Source organism: Arachis hypogaea, chromosome 8 (assembly GCF_003086295.3).
Source record: "Arachis hypogaea cultivar Tifrunner chromosome 8, arahy.Tifrunner.gnm2.J5K5, whole genome shotgun sequence".
NCBI lineage: Eukaryota > Viridiplantae > Streptophyta > Magnoliopsida > Fabales > Fabaceae > Arachis > Arachis hypogaea.
Window position 1 is genome coordinate 24404722 of NC_092043.1, and position 10520 is coordinate 24415241.

Sequence of the window (10520 nt, forward strand, 5' to 3'; positions counted from 1 at the left end):
TTGGGTGGGAAAGTGGTTTGAATTTGAATGGTGAGGTAGGTGAGGTTTTATGAAGGATGGATGTGAATGGTAAAGAGAAAGATGGGATTTGATAGGTGATTGGTGAATGGGTGAAGAAGAGAGAGAGGGGTGGGGTAGGTGGGGATCCTGTGGGGTCCACAGATCCTGAGGTGTCAAGGAAAAGTCATCCCTGCACCAAATGGCAAGCAAAATCTCCTTTTGTGCCAATTCTGGCGTTAAACGCCGGGCTGGTGCCCATTTCTGGCATTTAACGCCAGCTTCTTGCCCATTTCTGGCGTTTAACGCCAGTCTGGTGCCCCTTTTTGGCGTTAAACGCCCAGAATGGTGCCAGACTGGGCGTTAAACGCCCATCTACTAACCTCACTGGCGTTTAACGCCAGTAGGTGCGTCCTCCAGGGTGTGCTATTTTTCTTCCTGTTTTTCATTCTGTTTTTGCTTTTTTCATTGATTTTGTGACTTCTCATGATCATCAACCTACAAAAAAAACATAAAATGACAAAGGAAAATAGTTAATTATAAAACATTGGGTTGCCTCCCAACAAGCACTTCTTTAATGTCATTAGCTTGACAGAGGACTCTCATGGAGCCTCAGAAATGCTCAGAGCTATGTTGGAACCTCCCAACACCAAACTTAGAGTTTGAATGTGGGGGTTCAACACCAAACTTAGAGTTTGGTTGTGGCCTCCCAACACCAAACTTAGAGTTTGACTGTGGGGGCTCTGTTTTTGAGAGAAGCTCTTCATGCTTCCTCTCCATGATGACAGAGGGATATCCTTGGGCCTTAAACACCAAGGATTCTTCATTCACTTGAATGATCAACTCTCCTCTATCAACATCAATCACAGCCTTTGCTGTGGCTAGGAAGGGTCTGCCAAAGATGATGGATTCATCCATGCACTTCCCAGTCTCTAGGACTATGAAATCGGTAGGGATGTAATGGTCTTCAACTTTAACCAGAACATCCTCTACAAGTCCATGGGCTTGTTTTCTTGAGTTGTCTGTCATCTCTAGTGAGATTTTTGCAGCTTGTACCTCTGAGATCCCTAACTTCTCCATTACAGAGAGAGGCATGAGGTTTACACTTGACCCTAAGTCACACAAGGCCTTGTTGAAGGTCATGGTGCCTATGGTACAAGGTATTGAAAACTTCCCAGGATCCTGTCTCTTTTGAGGTAACTTCTGCCTAGACAAGTCATCCAGTTCTTTGGTGAGCAAAGGGGGTTCATCCTCCCAAGTCTCATTTCCAAATAACTTGTCATTTAGCTTCATGATTGCTCCAAGGTATTTAGCCACTTGCTCTTCAGTGACATACTCATCCTCTTCAGAGGAAGAATACTCATCAGAGCTCATGAATGGCAGAAGTAAGTCCAATGGAATCTCTATGGTCTCAGTTTGAGCCTCAGATTCCCATGGTTCCTCATTGGGGAACTCATCGGAGGCCAGTGGACGCCCAGTGAGGCCTTCCTCAGTGGCGTTCACTGCCTCTTCCTCCTCTCCAAATTCGGCCATGTTGATGGATTTGCACTCTCCTTTTGGATTTTCTTCTGTATTGCTTGGAAGAGTACTAGGAGGGAGTTCAGTAATTTTCTTGCTCAGCTGACCCACTTGTGCCTCCAAATTTCTAATGGAGGACCTTGTTTCAGTCATGAAACTTTGAGTGGTTTTGATCAGATCAGAGACCATGGTTGCTAAGTTAGAGGTATTCTGCTTAGAACTCTCTGTCTGTTGCTGAGAAGATGATGGAAAAGGCTTGCTATTGCTAAACCTGTTTCTTCCACCATTATTGTTGTTGAAACCTTGTTGAGGTCTCTGTTGATCCTTCCATGAAAAATTTGGATGATTTCTCCATGAAGGATTATAGGTGTTTCCATAGGGTTCTCCCATGTAATTCACCTCTTCCATTGAAGGGTTCTCAGGATCATAAGCTTCTTCCTCAGATGAAGCTTCCTTAGTATTGCTTGGTGCATTTTGCATTCTAGACAGACTTTGAGAAATCATATTGACTTGTTGAGTCAATATTTTGTTCTGAGCCAATATGGCATTCAGAGTGTCAATCTCAAGAACTCCTTTTTTCCGACTAGTCCCATTGTTCACAGGATTTCTTTCAGAAGTGTACATGAATTGGTTATTTGCAACCATTTCAATCAGCTCTTGAGCTTCTGTAGGCGTCTTCTTCAGATGAAGAGAGCCTCCAGCAGAGCTATCCAAAGACATTTTGGATAGTTCAGAGAGACCATCATAGAAAATACCTATGATGCTCCATTCAGAAAGCATATCAGAAGGACACTTTCTGATTAATTGTTTGTATCTTTCCCAAGCTTCATAGAGGGATTCTCCTTCCTTCTGTCTGAAGGTTTGGACTTCCACTCTAAGCTTACTCAATTTTTGAGGTAGAAAGAACTTTGCCAAGAAGGCATTGACTAGCTTTTCCCAAGAGTCCAGGCTTTCTTTAGGTTGAGAGTCCAACCATGTTCTCGCTCTGTCTCTTACAGCAAAAGGGAATAGCATAAGTCTGTAGACCTCAGGGTCAACCCCATTAGTCTTGACAGTGTCACAGATTTGCAAGAACTCAGCTAAAAACTGATGAGGATCTTCCAATGGAAGTCCATGGAACTTGCAATTCTGTTGCATTAGAGAAACTAATTGAGGCTTAAGCTCAAAGTTGTTTGCTCCAATGGCAGGGATAGAGATGCTTCTCCCATAGAAATTGGGAGTAGGTGCAGTGAAGTCACCCAGCACCTTCCTTGCATTGTTGGCATTGTTGTTGTTTTCGGCTGCCATAGGTTCTTCTTCTTTGAAGAATTCGGTCAGGTCCTTTAAAGAGAGTTGTGCTTTGGCTTCTCTTAGCTTTCTCTTCAAGGTCCTTTCAGGTTCAAGGTCAGCCTCAACAAGAATGTTTTTGTCTTTGCTCCTGCTCATAAGAAAGAGAAGGGAACAAGAAAATGTAGAATCCTCTATGTCACAGTATAGAGATTCCTTTAGGTGTCAGAGGAAAAGAAAAGTAGAAGACAGCAGTAGAAAATTCAAACTTATCAAAGAAGATGGAGTTCGAATTTTGCATTAAGGGATAGTGTTAATCCATAAATAGAAGGATATGAGAAGAAGGGAAGTAATTTTCGAAAATTAAGTAAAAGATTTTGAAAACATTTTTGAAAACACTACTTGATTTTCGAAAATGAAAGTGGGAAAGAGATCAAGTGATTTTTGAAAAAGATTTTGAAATTAGAAATCAAAAAGATTTGATTGAAAACTATTTTGAAAAAGATGTGGTTAAGAAGATATGATTGGTTTTTAAAAAAATGTGATTGAGAAGATATGATTTGAAAAACATTTTAAAAAGATTTGATTTTGAAAATTAAAAACTTGACTGACAAGAAAAGATATGATTCAAACATTAAACCTTTCTCAACAGAAAAGGCAACATACTTGAAATGTTGAATCAAATCATTAATTGATAGTAAGTATCTTTGAAAATGGAAAGAAATTGATTTTGAAAAAGATTTGATTGAAAAATTGAATTGAAAAAAGATTTGATTTTGAAAAACTTTGAAAACTTGAAAAAAAATCTGATTTGAAAACAAAATCTTCCCCCTTTAGCCATCCTGGCGTTAAATGCCCAGAATGGTGCACATTCTGGCGTTTAACGCCCAAAACTATACCCTTTTGGGCGTTAAACGCCCAACCAGGTACCCTGGCTGGCGTTTAAACGCCAGTCTGTCCTTCTTCACTGGGCGTTTTGAACGCCCAGCTTTTTCTGTGCAATTCCTCTGCTGAATGTTCTGAATCTTCAATTCTTCTGTATTATTGACTTGAAAAGACACAAATTATAAATATTTTTGGATTTTTAATAATAAGGAGTAATCAAAATGCAACTAAAATTAAATAACAATGCATGCAAGACACCAAACTTAGCAGTTTGTATACTACTGACACTAATGAAAATGCATATGAGACACATAAACACTCAAACCAAGAGAATTCAAAGATCAGAATAAGAAAACATCAAGAACAAATTGAAGATCCTTAAGACACATGAATGGATGCATGTAATTGACACCAAACTTAAAATGAAACACTAGACTCAAAAATATTTTTGGATTTTATGATTTTGTAAATTTTTTTGTGCTTTTTTTTTCGAAAATAAAGTGGAAAAAGGTATCAAAATTCTTAATGAGAATTCCAGGAATCATGCAATGTTAGTCTAAAGCTTCAGTCTAAAGAAATTAGACATGGCCAGCCAAGCTTCAGCAGAACATTGCATTCAAGAGCTAAATTGATGAAGATCAATCAGCTTTGGTGATGATAAGAACATCACTTTGAAACACTAGAATTCATTCTTAAGAACTCTGAAGAAAAAGTACCTAATCTAAGCAACAAGATGAACCGTCAGTTGTCCAAACTCAACAATCCCCGGCAACGGCGCCAAAAACTTGGTGCTGTTGCCGGATTTTGGCACTGATGTTACCGGACCAAAAGCTTGCTCAAAACTTGAACAATCCCCGGCAACGGCGCCAAAAACTTGGTGCGCGAAATTGTGAACAATACTTTTCACAACTCTTATAATCCCCGGTCATGAACCCCAAAAACTTGGTGTTCAATACCATGGCATTAACACAACTTCGCACAACTAACCAGCAAGTGCACTGGGTCGTCCAAGTAATAAACCTTACGCGAGTAAGGGTCGATCCCACGGAGATTGTTAGTATGAAGCAAGCTATGGTCATCTTGTAAATCTTAGTCAGGCAAACTCAAATGGATATAGTGATAGACGCATAAAACACAAAGATAAAGATAGAGGTACTTAAGTAATTCATTGGTAGGAACTTCAGATAAGCGCATGAAGATGCCTTCCCTTCCGTCTCTCTGCTTTCCTACTGTCTTCATCCAATCCTTCTTACTCCTTTCCATGGCAAGCTTATGCAAGGGTTTCACCGTTGTCAGTGGCTACCTCCCATCCTCTCAATGAAAATGTTCCTATGCTCTGTCACAGCATGGCTAATCATCTGTCGGTTCTCGGTCAGGCCGGAATAGAATCAAGTTATTCTTTTGCGTCTGTCACTAACGCCCCGCCTGCTAGGAGTTTGAAGCACGTCACAGTCATTCAATCATTGAATCCTACTCAGAATACCACAGACAAGGTTAGACCTTCCGGATTCTCTTGAATGCCGCCATCAGTTCTAGCCTATACCACGAAGACTCTGATCTCACGGAATGGTTGGCTCGGTTGTCAGGCGAGCACTCGGTTGTCAGGCGATCAACCATGCATCGTGCAATCAGGAATCCAAGAGATATTCACCCAATCGAAGGTAGAACGGAGGTGGTTGTCAGTCACACGTTCATAGGTGAGAATGATGATGAGTGTCACGGATCATCACATTCATCAAGTTGAAGAACAAGTGATATCTTAGAACAAGAACAAGCGGAATTGAATGAAAGAACAATAGTAATTGCATTAATACTCGAGGTACAGCAGAGCTCCACACCTTAATCTATGGTGTGTAGAAACTCCACCGTTGAAAATACATAAGAACAAGGTCTAGGCATGGCCATGAGGCCAGCCTCCCAGTGATCTAAGATAGCATAACAATGAAGATAGCTACCCCTCGATATCTCAATACAATAGTAAAAGGTCCTACTTATAGAAAACTAGTAGCCTAAGGTTTACAGAAATGAGTAAATGACATAAAAATCCACTTCCGGCCCACTTGGTGTGTGCTTGGGCTGAGCAATGAAGCATTTTCGTGCAGAGACTTCTCTTGGAGTTAAACGCCAGCTTTTATGCCAAGTTGGGCGTTTAACTCCCATTTTGGTGCCAGTTCCAGCGTTTAACGTTGGGATTTCTGAGGGTGACTTTGAACGCCGGTTTGGGCCATCAAATTTTGGGCAAAGTATGGACTATCATATATTGCTGGAAAGCCCAGGATGTCTACTTTCCAACGCCGTTGAGAGCGCACCAATTGGGCTTCTGTAGCTCCAGAAAATCCACTTCGAATGCAGGGAGGTCAGAATCCAACAGCATCTGCAGTCCTTTTTAGTCTCTGAATCAGATTTTTGCTCAGGTCCCTCAATTTCAGCCAGAAAATACCTGAAATCACAGAAAAACACACAAACTCATAGTAAAGTCCAGAAAAGTGAATTTTAACTAAAAACTAATAAAAATAACTAAAAACTAACTAGATCATACTAAAAACATACTAAAAACAATGCCAAAAAGCGTACAAATTATCCGCTCATCAGCCGGCAAGGGCATGAGTAGTATAGATCAAGCATCACTTCGTAACAAACTAACATGTTAGTATTGGCAATTAAATATAATTAATAAAATAGTAAAGGGAATTTGTGAAAAACATGCATTGAGTAGTAGAATATGATAATGTAGAAAAGTGCATGATGCCATACGGGTTTTTCACAAACACATAGCATGCATATGAAATAAGGTATAGAAAGTATTAAAGTAAACATGCAAGCAACCCTTTTAAGAAAAATAAATAATATATAATTGCCAAACAATTTGCAACAATCCACAAGTATATAATGAGGAATGATGACTCAAATAAATTTCTAGCACCATGTAAAAAGGAAAGAAGAAGAAAGAAAATATGGATAATGAAAAGAAAAAGAAAAGATAAGAAAATAACATATAAAATAAGAAGAATGATAGAAAAGGAATGAGGGAAGAAGAAAATAAAACCTTGCTAATGGAGGTGAGAGAGAGAGTGAGTGAAAGGTGAAATAGAAGGAAGAAGAGAGAAGGAAGAAATAAGGAGGGAAAAGAAAAATTAGGATTTGGAGGAGAGAAAGATAAGATATTTTGGCAGTTTTGGTTGGGTTGTACGGCGCAAGCGACGCGGCCGCGTGGGGCATACGTTTGCGTGATTGCGCTCTAATTCAGTTGACGCGGTCGCGTCGGTCACGCGGTCGCGTGACCCATGTGATGCTTCTGGCGCGAGTACAGCCTCGCACCCGCACAACTCTCTGTTCAAATTGATATATTTGCCAAATTTGGGGTGACACGATCGCGTGGGGCATGCGATCGCGTGAGTGGGCTTCAGAAGGGATGACGCGAACATGTTAGCGACGCGGTTGCGTGATAAGGATGGTGCGTCCAGCACCAATCTAGCACCACTCTCGCACAATATTTCATTGTGCACCCCTTTTTACATCAAAAATCAGAGCAAGTGACCGCGTGGGGCACATGGTCGCGTGGGAGGCCATGAATCCCATGTGACGCGGACGCATCAACGACGCGGTCGTGTGGGACGATTTGTGCCACTGGCACGCCTCCAGCCATGCTCCAGCGAAACTCTCTGTTCATTTTTTTTATTTTCTCACCTCTCCTGTCGACGTGGACGCGTCACTGATGCGATCGCGTCGCGTGACCTCCATTTTTTTAATTAAATGTATGCAAATGCAGATGCATGAAGGTACTGATAAAGAGAAGAGTTATTGACTAGGAAAAACTAAAGATAGAAAGAAAAGAACGATCATACCATGGTGGGTTGTCTCCCACCTAGCACTTTGCTTTAACGTCCGTAAGTTGGACGCTCCACTAGCTCAAACTTCTGCTATGTGGGGATCTTCCAAGAGGAAGATCTCAAGCTCTTTGTTTTTCTGCATCTTCTCTCTATGGTACAGCTTCAAACGTTGTCCATTATCTTTCTAGCTGTTCTTTGAGGGCCAAAATGTCCCCCACTCTCAGAGGAGTGACAGGCCTCTAAAATGGACTAGAATTCTAATTGAGGCACACAATGTCTAATTACCTGATCAGCGTCACATCTCCATAAATATGGGTCATCCCATATATAATATTTAGACTAGCTTTTCAGCTTGTCTCTTTGATGCTTAGAAAAGTGTGGAGGAAATGTGCGGCTAACTAGATAATTAGCTACAGGTGCATACCAAGGTGCTACCTCAAATACTGCTTGCAGGTTATCAAATGGAAAATTATCATCTATAGGAGTAGAATCATCCTTAATGTGCTCAAGGCGATTCAAGTGGTCCGCTACTAGATTCTGGTTACCACTCCTATCCTTTATTTCTAAATCAAATTCTTGTAATAGCAGTATCCAACGTATGAGTCTTGGTTTGGACTCCTTTTTAGCTAATAGATACTTTAAAGTTGCATGGTCCGAATACACTACTACTCTAGTACCAAGTAAATAAGCTCGGAATTTATCCAGAGCAAAAACAATAGCAAGAAGCTCTTTCTCAGTAGTAGTATAATTGGATTGGGCAGCGTCTAAAGTCTTAGACGCATAAGCAATAACAAAAGGATCCTTGCCTTCACGCTGAGCCAGCGCTGCTCCTACTGCATGGTTGGAAGCATCGCACATGATTTCAAACGGCTGGCTCCAGTCTGGTCCTCTCACAATTGGGGCTTGAGTCAAGTTGGTCTTCAGCTTATCAAATGCTTGTCTGCAATCCTCACTGAACTCGAATTCAATATTCTTCTGCAGTAATCTGGATAAGGGAAGTGCTACCTTACTAAAGTCCTTGATAAATCTCCTATAAAAACCTGCATGGCTAAGGAACGAACGGACTTCCCTCACAGAGGAGGGGTAAGGTAAACTAGAAATAACATTCACCTTTGCTGGGTCTACAGAAATGCCAGTATTAGATACAACATGTCCTAGTACAATTCCTTGTTTAACCATAAAATGACATTTTTCAAAATTTAAGACAAGGTTTGTATTGACACATCTATCTAATACTCTAGATAATCCATCTAAGCAAAGGCTAAAAGAATCACCATAAACGCTAAAATCGTCCATAAAAACCTCCATACAGTCCTCAATAAGATCAGAGAAAAGACTCATCATGCACCTCTGGAAAGTAGCTGGTGCATTGCACAAGCCAAAGGGAATTCTCTTGTAAGCATAAGTCCCAAAAGGACATGTAAAAGTAGTCTTTTCCTGATCCTCAGGAGCTATATGAATCTGGAAGTAACCTGTGTAACCATCTAGAAAGCAATAATGTGATTTACCTGACAGGCGATCCAGCATTTGGTCAATGAATGGAAGTGGGTAGTGATCCTTACGGGTGGCTTGGTTGAGACGCCTGTAATCAATGCAGACTCTCCAAGCGTTCTGTACTCTGGTTGCTATGAGCTCTCCATGCTCATTCTTCACTGTAGTGACTCCAGACTTCTTGGGCACCACTTGTACTGGGCTAACCCATTCACTGTCTGAAATGGGATAAATGATACCTACTTCCAATAATCTGGTCACTTCCTTTTTGACAACTTCCAAAATAGTGGGATTCAGTCTTCTTTGGGGTTGGCGGACAGGTCTTGCTCCCTCCTCTAAAAATATTCTGTGCTCACATACTTGACGGTTGATGCCTACTATGTCTGCCAAACTCCACCCAATTGCTTTCTTGTGCTTCCTCAGCACACTAAGTAACTGCTCTTCCTGTTCAGGAGTGAGGTCCTGTGCAATAATAACTGGAAACTTCTGCCCATCTTCAAGATAAGCGTATTTGAGATGTGGAGGGAGAGGTTTCAACTCTATCTTCTGGTCATGGGCAGGCTCTGGATTGTCTGGAGCTTGTGAAAATGCCGAAGTGCCCTTATTGTTAGTTAATAGAGTCCCCACACTTGGACCTTGTTCTGTGTACTGTTCTTCCAACTCTTCCTGGTGAATTTCAGCTACAGTTTCATCTATGATATCACACTGGAAGATAGAATGATCTTCTGGAGGGTTGTTTATGACTCCATTCAAATTGAAGATTACCATTCGGCCATCTATTTCAAAAGAATATGTTCCTGAAAAAGCATCTAATTTGAATTTTGATGTCTTCAGGAATAGTCTACCAAGTAGGATTGATGATGGCTTATCTGAGTCATTATTGGGAATCTCCAAGATATAGAAATAGGTTGGGAAAGTGAGCCATTAATGTTCACCAAAACATCTTCAGCAACTCCAGCTATTGTAATAATGCTTTTATCTGCCAACACAAAATGAGCTGCCGACCTTTTTAAGGGAGGGAGCCTTAAAACATAATATACAGATAAAGGCATTATACTAACACATGCTCCCAAATCACACATGCAATCATAAATTACTGCACCACCAATAGTACAACTAACTATACAGGGACCTAGGTCACTACACTTTTCAGGTAATCCTCCCATTAAAGCAGATATGAAACTACCTAAAGGGATAGTTTCTAATTCATTAATTTTGTCTTTATGTATACATAAATCTTTTAGAAACTTTGCATATTTAGGTATGTGTTGAATAACATCAAAAAGGGGAACAGTTACCTCAACCTTTTTGAAGATTTCTACCATTTTGGGATCAGGTTCCAACTGCTTCCTGGGCTTTCTTGCAAGTTATGAAAATGGAATGGGAGTGGTGTTTTCTGCAATGTCTGTGCCTTTTGGTGCTTTCTCCAGTGGTTGAGCTTTTTCTTCTTCAGCTATGTCCTGTATGTCCTCTTCCTCTTCAACATCTTCTATTTCTACTACCTCTTCAGCTGAGGCGTGTTTTGGTGGGCTT

At 40.7% G+C, this 10520-nt stretch overlaps 1 non-coding gene across 1 annotated transcript; it reads left to right on the plus strand.

Annotated features, from left to right (window-relative positions):
• Positions 1-2289: 2289 nt before the first annotated feature.
• Positions 2290-2397, plus strand: LOC112708655 (small nucleolar RNA R71). Its single transcript, XR_003156498.1, has one exon. It is a non-coding gene; the product is annotated as a small nucleolar RNA R71 (small nucleolar RNA).
• The last annotated feature ends 8123 nt before the right edge of the window (positions 2398-10520 follow it).